General features: G+C 36.9%; 1 protein-coding gene across 1 annotated transcript in view; it reads left to right on the top strand.

Moving 5' to 3' along the window:
- LOC143739996 (receptor-type tyrosine-protein phosphatase mu-like) overlaps nucleotides 1–10000 on the top strand; it is a 360798-nt gene that overhangs the window by 119100 nt on the left and 231698 nt on the right. The window lies entirely within an intron of this gene.

Genomic DNA, 10000 nt, shown 5'->3' with positions numbered 1-10000 from the left:
GACCCCGCGCAGGGAACGCGCGCTTTGGTAAATTACTCCATTAGAGCGACAGCGAGAGGTCACGACGAGACCCTGATTAGATGCCTTAGAGGAACACACACACACACACACACACACACACACACACGCCAAACCCTGCAACACATCATCATTTCATTTGTAAAGTTTCATTATGACGTGTGGAGTAGTGTGAGCTACTCAATTCAAAAATGATTTTAAACTGGCTTCTGTCACATTATTAATGCGTTACTGAACTTTTTAACTATAAATAATAATATTTATTATTGTTATTATTGTTGTTAAATAGAATAAGGGAAATTAAGAAATATTACTATTGCAATTTATCTACTGTAAAATAAAACATATGTAAGGAAAATAATAGAATAATAAGTGTTTTATAATAATAATAATAATAATTTGAGTTGCTACTATTATTAAAAAACAGTAAATAAAATTAAGAAATGTTCTTTTTTCATTGTGTATTTAAGGAAAATAATGTAATAATAAAATAAAATAAAATAATAATAATAATAATAATAATAATAATAATAATACAATAATAAATGAAATAAATAAAAAATGTAAATGTAATAACAATAAAAATATTATTATTATTGTTTTTACTATTATTAAATACAATTATAAATAAAATTATTGTACATTATATTATTTTATTTTTAGTGTAAAAAAGTTAAATAATGTTTTTATATTAGTATTATTAATATTATTGTTTTTGCTTATAAATAAAATAATAAGGCAAATTAAGAAATATTACTATTGCAAATTTTCACACCGCCAAACCGTGCAACACATAATTTCATTTGTAAAGTTTCATTATGACGAGTGGAGTAGTGTGAGCGATTTTAAACAGGCTTCTGTCAGATTATTCATGCTTTGCTGAACTTTTTGATTGCATTAGAGGAATAATTCAGGCAATAATTAAAATTAATATACTCATTAGCTCTAATGACTTTCTAAACCTTTAGTGATGGCATCTGTGAAGCTGCTAACACTGTCCTAGCCAGACGAAACTCCGCCACACAATTAAAAAAGTATCTTTATCATGTTAATCAGCCGGAACGAACAACAGAGGATTGTAATCGGTTTCTATTTCTGTGACATCGCAGCTGGATAGACAAACAAAGATGACAATGATAATTTTAGGAACTAATTATGTGTTTTATTTTATCTTAAAAAGGTCTAAAGTCAGTTTTAGCCAAACCGAAAGCAATAATTGATAATTCATCTCAGATCTTAGAAATATGTATATATTTTTAAGGTTTATATGTTAGAACTGCATGTAAAAATCATTTTTATTGACATTCAATTATCATTCATATTTGATATACTGTTTGCATCATACATATTTTTTTTCTTCATACATCTCATAATAGTATTTATCAGAGATCTTGAAAATAAATGAAAGGAAATAGGAATGTTTAAACTGTTTATTCAATGACAAATATTGTTTCATTCACTCACTGTGCATTGACCCCAAAAACACCCTAGACCTCAGAGGGTTAATAATTAAAATGATTTAATATTTATAAATGAAGTGCAGTAATGCAAATGCAGTGCGCTTGCAGAGAGACTCCGCTCTTCTGATTGGCTGTGAGTTTTGATTGATTGGTTGAGAGTTCAGTGTGCTTGCAGAGAAACTCCGCCCACACGCTCCTTTGATTGGCTGTGATCTTTGATTGATTGGTTGTGAGTGCAGTGCGCTTGCAGATAGACTCCGCCCACGCTCCTTTGATTGGCTGTGATCTTTGATTGATTGGTGTTGAGTGCAGTGCGCTTGCAGAGAGACTCCGCCCACACGCTCTTCTGATTGGCTGTGAGTTTTCATTGATTGGTTGAGAGTTCAGTGCGCTTGCAGAGAGACTCCGCCCACACGCTCTTCTGATTGGCTGTGAGTTTTGATTGATTGGTTGAGAGTTCAGTGCGCTTGCAGAGAGACTCCGCCCACACGCTCTTCTGATTGGCTGTGATTTGTGATTGATTCGGTTGTAAATGTAAAGTGCGCTTGCAGAGAGACTCCGCCCACACGCTCTTCTGATTGGCTGTGATTTTTGATTGATTTGGTTGTGAGTGCAGTGTGCTTGCAGAGAGACTCCGCCCACACGCTCTTCTGATTGGCTGTGATTTTTGATTGATTTGGTTGTGAGTGCAGTGTGCTTGCAGAGAGACTCCGCCCACACGCTCTTCTGATTGGCTGTGATTTTTGATTGATTTGGTTGTGAGTGCAGTGCGCTTGCAGAGAGACTCCGCCCATGCGCTCTTCTGATTGGCTGTGAGTTTTGATTGATTGGTTGAGAGTTCAGTGCGCTTGCAGAGAGTCTCCGCCCACACGCTCCTTTGATTGGCTGTGATCTTTGATTGATTGGTTGTGAGTGCAGTGCGCTTGCAGATAGACGCCGCCCACACGCTCTTCTGATTGGCTGTGATCTTTGATTGATTGGTGTTGAGTGCAGTGCGCTTGCAGAAAGACTCCGCCCACACGCTCTTCTGATTGGCTGTGAGTTTTGATTGATTGGTTAAGAGTTCAGTGTGCTTGCAGAGAGACTCCGCCCACACGCTCTTCTGATTGGCTGTGATTTGTGATTCATTCGGTTGTATATGTAAAGTGCGCTTGCAGAGAGACTCCGCCCACACGCTCTTCTGATTGGCTGTGATTTTTGATTGATTTGGTTGTGAGTGCAGTGTGCTTGCAGAGAGACTCCGCCGACACGCTCTTCTGATTGGCTGTGATTTTTGATTGATTCTGTTATGTCACGAACACACACACAGACAGCGTAGATCCAATAGCAGGTATTTATTAAAAGGGGTAATCCGTACTCACATCCAGTCCAGGCAAGGGTCAAATTCCAACAAAGACAGTCCAAGAATAAACAACAAAACACGAGAAAGAAGCAACAACAGGAACGGAAGTGTGGGGACATTAAACAACGAATCCGGACACATACTAACACAGACAGGGAATATATACACAGATCTAAACAGACTAACAATGAACAGCTGGGAACAATGATGACGGGGAACAGCTGAGTGCAATTAACTGATGAGTGACAGTGACAGACAGAATGCTGGGAAATGAAGTCAATAGTGAAGGACACCGTGATAACGAGGACCTCTAGTGGACACCTGGGGAACACAAACCCAACACTGTGACAGGTTGTGAGTGCAGTGCGCTTGCAGAGAGACTCCGCCCACGCGCTCTTCTGATTGGCTGTGATCTTTGATTGATTGGTGTTGAGTGCGGTGCGCTTGCAGAGAGACTCCGCCCACATGCTCTTCTGATTGGCTGTGAGTTTTGATTGATTGGTTGAGAGTTCAGTGCGCTTGTAGAGAGACTCCGCCCACACACTCTTCTGATTGGCTGTGAGTTTTGATTCATTAGTTGTGAGTTCAGTGCGCTTGCAGAGAGACTCCGCCCACACACTCTTCTGATTGGCTCTGAGTTTTGATTGATTGGTTGTGATTGCAGTGCGCTTGCAGAGAGACTCCACCCACACACTCTTCTGATTGGCTCTGAGTTTTGATTGATTGGTTGTGATTGCAGTGCGCTTGCAGAGAGACTCCACCCACACGCTCTTCTGATTGGCTCTGAGTTTTGATTGATTGGTTGTGATTGCAGTGCGCTTGCAGAGAGACTCCGCCCACACGCTCTTCTGATTGGCTGTGATTTGTGATTTATTCGGTTGTGAGTGCAGTGCGCTTGCAGAGAGACTCCGCCCACACGCTCTTCTGATTGGCTGTGATTTGTGATTGATTCAGTTGTGAGTGCAGTGCGCTTGCAGAGAGACTCCGCCCACACGCTCTTCTGATTGGCTGTGATTTTTGATTGATTGGTTGTGAGTTTAGTGCGCTTGCAGAGAGACTCCGCCCACACACTCTTCTGATTGGCTGTGAGTTTTGATTCATTAGTTGTGAGTTCAGTGCGCTTGCAGAGAGACTCCGCCCACACGCTCTTCTGATTGGCTCTGAGTTTTGATTGATTGGTTGTTAGTGCAGTGCGCTTGCAGAGACTCTGCCCACACGCTCTTCTGATTGGCTCTGAGTTTTGATTGATTGGTTGTGAGTTTAGTGCGCTTGCAGAGAGACTCCGCCCCCACACTCTTCTGATTGGCTGTGATTTTTGATTGATTTGGTCACGTCTCGTTTTTGATTTGTTTCTGGTGAATTGCTTGTCACTATAATCTGTCTTAATCTGGTTAGGAAACAGTGTAAAACAGAAACACAAACACACAGTAACTCTCAGTGTTGAATACTGTGGTTTTACCCTCAGCCGCCTGAAATATCTTCCTTCACTTGTGTTTAAACATCCAGCACATTTGTGGCATTCCGACTCCGGGAGCGGTTTAACAGGAGCATCCCAACATTTCTGACATGGGTTGGGTTTAACAGTATATATATAACGAGTGCATGTGTTTGCTGAAATTATTGGTGTCTGTGACTTTCTATTTCTGTCCCGTCTGCGTTCAGGAATGATGTGCACTCTCGAATGTTGCTCGTGTTTCATCTCTAACTAGCATGTGTTATTGAGGCTCTTAAAAAGATTTGACATGCCTCGCTCTGTGTGATAAGAAAAGAGCGAATGTGTGTCTAATTAGCGACGTTCGGATAATTATTGGTCGCTTTAATTGCACAGTATCGTAAGAAATGAAACCACCTGGTGCTTTGGACATTATTTTGTAATTATAGGCTCGATTTGATGTTTTTCCTCACTGGAAAGATGTGGTTGAAACCTCTGTGCTAATTGGTACGATCAGGTCAGCGATCAGAACTTTTAATTGGTGACAGACATTTCGTTTTTATGCATTTCTTTTTTTTCTTGTCATAGAATTTTTCTTGTTGCAAACTGCATTTTTACATTTTATACCACCATAAACAACCCTATCCAGCCCCATCAATGCAATCCAGGAGATCTGCAAATAAAATAAATTAAAATCAAATCAAATAAATGACATACATATATATATATATCATACAAGCAGAGATACATGAACATGAATCAACATGCACCAATGCTATATTTCCATCATTTGTGTACAAACAAGTATTCATTAATGAGCTCATTGTTTCTGCATTAAATTATTACATTGTTTAAATTAATACATTTTTTGCTAACTGTGATTTTGTATATGTGCATTTCTGAAATACATAAGTTGGATAACAGAACACTGTAAATTAAAATGTGGACTCGTGCATTTTCTGTAAAGCTGCTTTGAAATGATGTGTATTGTGAAAAGCGCTACACAAATAAACGTGAATTGAATTAAATACATGCATAATTGAGATGATGATAATATTAATTTTTTAAAAAGCCATCAGATTTAAGTGTGTTTACTTCTCGAGAACTAAAGCTTCATGTTTCGAGCTGAAGTCACATGTTTTAATGGTACGTAACAAATTATGATATTGATATTTCTCAAATATGTGTTTTCATTTATGAGATACAAGGTAACATTCCAGAGCAATTTAACATGTATTTTACAGTAAATTCACAGGTTTCGCTGTCACTCGTCAATATACAGATTTTCATCTTCCAAAATTTCTCACTTGTAGAAGTTAATACTCAATAAGATTTATGGGTTTTAAATTATGGAATGGTTTATCCCATCTAGCAAGTTAATAGATTATAAAAGATGTATAAAGGATAAATTCATTGTTGCTTTGTAATTGTGTCTTATATATTTCCCGTTGTTGTTGATTATGCATTTATGAGCCATACGGGGTTTGTTTTTGGTATGTATATTTTTGGGGGGTTTCGATATATGTTGTAACTCATTTGATTCAGTCATATACATATATATTATAGTTTTAACATTTCTTTTTTCCCTTGTTGTTTAATGGGGGGGTTTTAAATAAGCTCTTTTGGGTTTCTGCCTCTGCACAGTATTTGGACTGTATTTTCTTGCTCTTATTGTATATATTTAACATTTGTGCAAATATAATTAAACTAAACTAAACGTACAGGAACAGACAAGAGTCTGAAAGCTCCTCTCGTCTCATTCTCTCCTTTTGTCTCATTTCATCTCTTGATTCGTCTCATCAGATCAAGTCAAGTCTCATTTATTTACACAGCGCTTTACAATACTGAGCGTTTCAAAGCAGCTTTACAGAGATAACAGGAAAATAATGCAACAAAGTTTGTTTCTAGAAGAAAACAGCGTCGCAGTCCATCTTTAGTAAGTTCTGTGATGGTTCATTTTCATTGTTAAAAACAAAAAAAAGGTATTAATTTACTGTTTATATCCGCTCTGGAGAAACCGTGATGTCATCGTCCAGCTCATATAATAGAGTCGATGCAGGAGATCAATAATATTGTTGAATATTAAATGAACACTGCAAAAAATGCTTTTCTAACTTAGTATTTTTGTCGTGTTTCCAGTCTAAATATCAAGTATTTCTTAAATCGAGATGCATATACTAAAGTTTTAAAATGACATAAGATATTAAGTCTTGTTTTCTGGGGAAATAAATAAAAAATAAGTGAGTTTTTGTTTAAAACAAGCAAAATTATCTGCCAATAGGGTCAGAAAAATAATCTTGTTTCTGTTTGGATTAACATTATATTTCTAACTCCATCGGCACATAATTTTGCCTTTTTTAAAGCATCAACTCAGGACAGAAAACAGGATATAATATCTCATGTCATTTTGCTCATCTAGTAAATGCATCTTGATTTACAAATTTTTTGGAAACGACAAAAATCCAAAGTTAGAAAAGCATTTTTTGCAGTGAAATCAAACATTGCCTGATCTGATTTCTCATCTAGTCTCGTCTCCTCTCTATTCAACTCATCTCATCAAACCTCGTCTCGTCTCACCGTGTCTCATCTTTTCAGATCACTCATTTATTCTCATTTCATCTCTTGATTCGTCTCGTCTCGTCTCGAGTGCAGTAAGAGGGGAGTGATGGAGTTAAACTGGTGTGTGTGTGTGTGTGTGTGTGTGTGTGTGTGTGTGTGTGTGTGTGTGTGTGTGAGAGAGCGCTGGCAGAGCTGTGTGATATTATGGGATGTTTGGAGAACCGCACCCAGTTCCTAAAGGAAGCGTGTCATTCCTGTCCTTCATCTGAGCGTGTGTTCCTCTGTCAAACTTATATTATATATATATATATATGTTATATATGTTAGTTATTATTATTAAACTGCAGTTCAGTCCCTGTGAAACCTGAAAAATTTGAAGAAGTCATTATTTCTCGTCTACTTAATGTTAGTGAAACAGATTAGTTAGTTTTAAAAACGATCATCTGTCATCATTTACCAAACCAGCCTGACTTTCTTCAGTGGAAGACTTTCAACATCGGACCCCATTGAAATGCATTATATACAGAAAAAATGTTCTTCAAAATACACTGCTTTTCTAACTTAGTATTTTTGTCTTGTTTCCAGTCCAAATATCAAAAAATTCTTAAATCAAGATGCATTTACTAGATAAGTAAACTGACATGAGATATTATGTCCTGTTTTCTGGGGGAATTAATCAACATTAAGAGTTGATGCTTAACAAAAGCAAAATTATGTGCCAATGGGGTAATTAAAATAATGTTAATTCAAAAATAAACAAGATTATATTTCTGACCCTATTGGCAGATCATTTTGCTTGTTTAAAGCAAAAACTCACTTCATTTTTATTTATTTCCCCAGAAAACAAGACTTAATATCTTATGTCATTTTTCTACTTTAGTAAATGCATCTTGATTTAAGAAATGTTTGATATTTGGACTGGAAACAAGACAAAAATACTCAATAAGAAAAGCATTTTTTGCAGTGTGTCTCTCAAGTTTGAAAGGGAGTGATTAAAGGTTTTTAATCAAGTTAATCCAAATGTGTGTGCCGATGTCAGATTATATATAACCGTATATTTAATTCAAGCTGCTTTTCCACATCATATTTTCAAGAACCCGAGTCTGTCGGTCAACAGCCGGTCCAGGTCGGTGTGACCGTGACGTTGCAGAACCGGCTCAAGGGACGCCTGTCAAAACACTGAATATGCATCATAATAGAAAGCTTAGCAAAGAGCATGCATCCCAGAATCCTTCACTCTGCCGTCTTTAGCCCTGACCCCCAGAGTCTGGCTGTCGAGTTGAATTGTTTGGCTGTATAAACCGAGCAGATTTAGCACATGCTGCCGCAGCATCTCTCTGATAGAGACGTGATTTACCACGTCTATAAAACCTGCAATCTGACAGACAGCCGATTCACCGTGAGCACCCTTGGAGCCCGATCCCGTTCGCCCGCTGATTTAACAAGTTTAGCCCAATCACTAAAGCCAAATGGTGTTTTAATGACCAGCGCGAATGGTGTTTCCTCCTCTTCGTAATTTCCATTGAAACAGGAAGCTATTGAATGGCTCCTCCCACTTTTCAAATAGCCAATAGCGTTTAGTTTCCCTCACTGATTGACAGCACCATGGAAGCGAATCCGAGCGCTGATGATACGCGGGATTTAATTGTTAAATTCTAGCCATTTTTAACTCACAAAACCAGTCACAAGTCGCACGGTATATTTTTGGCAATAACCAACAGTACATTGTGTGGGTCAAAATGATAAATTTTTCTTTCATGCGAAATATCATTAGGATATTAAGTAAAGATCATGTTCCATGAAGATATTTTGTAACTATCCTACTGTAAATATCTAAAAAATATGTATTTTTGTGATTGGATGCAGCAAAACCACGAACATAAATGCAATGCAAATGTTTACATTTTTTTGCACCTTCAGATTCCAGATTTTCAAAAATAACTCGGCCAAATATTGTCCTATCCTAACAAACCATACATCAATGGAAAGCTTATTTATTCAGGTTTCAAATTATACATAAATCTCAATTTACACAAATGTACTCTTGTGACTGGTTTTGTGGTCCATGGTCACATTTCATTCTTAACCAACGTTGGTAAAGGAATAAAACTCGAGCGTTTGAGCAACAGAACACGAGTCTCAGACCCATGTTGACGCGTGAGCTCTCGCTTTGGTCAGGTGGTGTTTATAGCAGAGGGGGCGGAGCTTCAGATTCTAGAGAGCATTTGATTGGACAGAAGATGTGATGAGAAGCGGTGATGTCATCCATTTTAACGGAAGTGCACTGATAAAATTGATTTTGTGGTGAAGTAAATACTACAGAAAAAAACAGTAATTTACTTGAAAAAGTTAGTTCAGGTAAGAATTAAAAAAAAGAAGGAAAATCTATATTAACACTCAATTCAATCGTGTATAAATGAAAGTGTAAATATCAACGTTATTAAATGGTGTTCCCATCATGCACTGGGTCTTGAATAATTAATGAGGTTGTTTTTTCACTGTTTTCCAGCTGTATTTACACTGTTTTATCATTGCTTTTGTTGTTAGGATTAGTAACTTGTCATTTTGTGACATTTGGAGTTAATTTTCTACTCAAAATGACACATTCAAACACAAAAAAATGATCCATGAAATGTTACCGTCATGTGTATTATCTACCAAGTATTGAGATCTCTTCCTACACCTGACGCTTGATTTCTGAAATGTAGACATTGACACTAAACTATTGTATTAATTACTTTGATGTTTCTAAGTAAAGCATAAACTTTAAAAGTGTGGTTTAATTCAATGTTATATTGTTCGAGTGAAATGTATTGCAAAGAAAACTTCTACTAAATAGTTATTACTCAACCTTTTACAAGCAAATTTTAAATTACTTATTTTCTTTTATAAACTCTCGTTAAGTTGAGTTTACTTAATTCCATATGGGAAATTTACTTGAAAAATATTCATGCAAAAACTTGCCAAAGAAAATTAAGTAAATTTTACAGTGTAAGAGATTGTAAGTTGTGAATGGTTATATCTCCTAAATGCGAATTTTGTCATTGTTTTGGAACACACCATCTTATTCATAACCTTAAGGCTGACATATTCATACTAAAAGCTACAAAAACGTATTTTGATTTCAGGGGGCCTTTAATGACCGCTAATGATGATCCCATACGCCCATGATTTAACAAGTTTAGCCCA

The sequence above is a fragment of the Siphateles boraxobius genome, unplaced genomic scaffold (genome assembly GCF_051911475.1).
Source record: "Siphateles boraxobius isolate OS27281-9 unplaced genomic scaffold, OSU_SipBor_1 161, whole genome shotgun sequence".
Lineage (NCBI taxonomy): Eukaryota > Metazoa > Chordata > Actinopteri > Cypriniformes > Leuciscidae > Siphateles > Siphateles boraxobius.
Note: the sequence above shows the minus strand (reverse complement) of the source record. Positions and strands in the feature narration are given on the sequence as shown.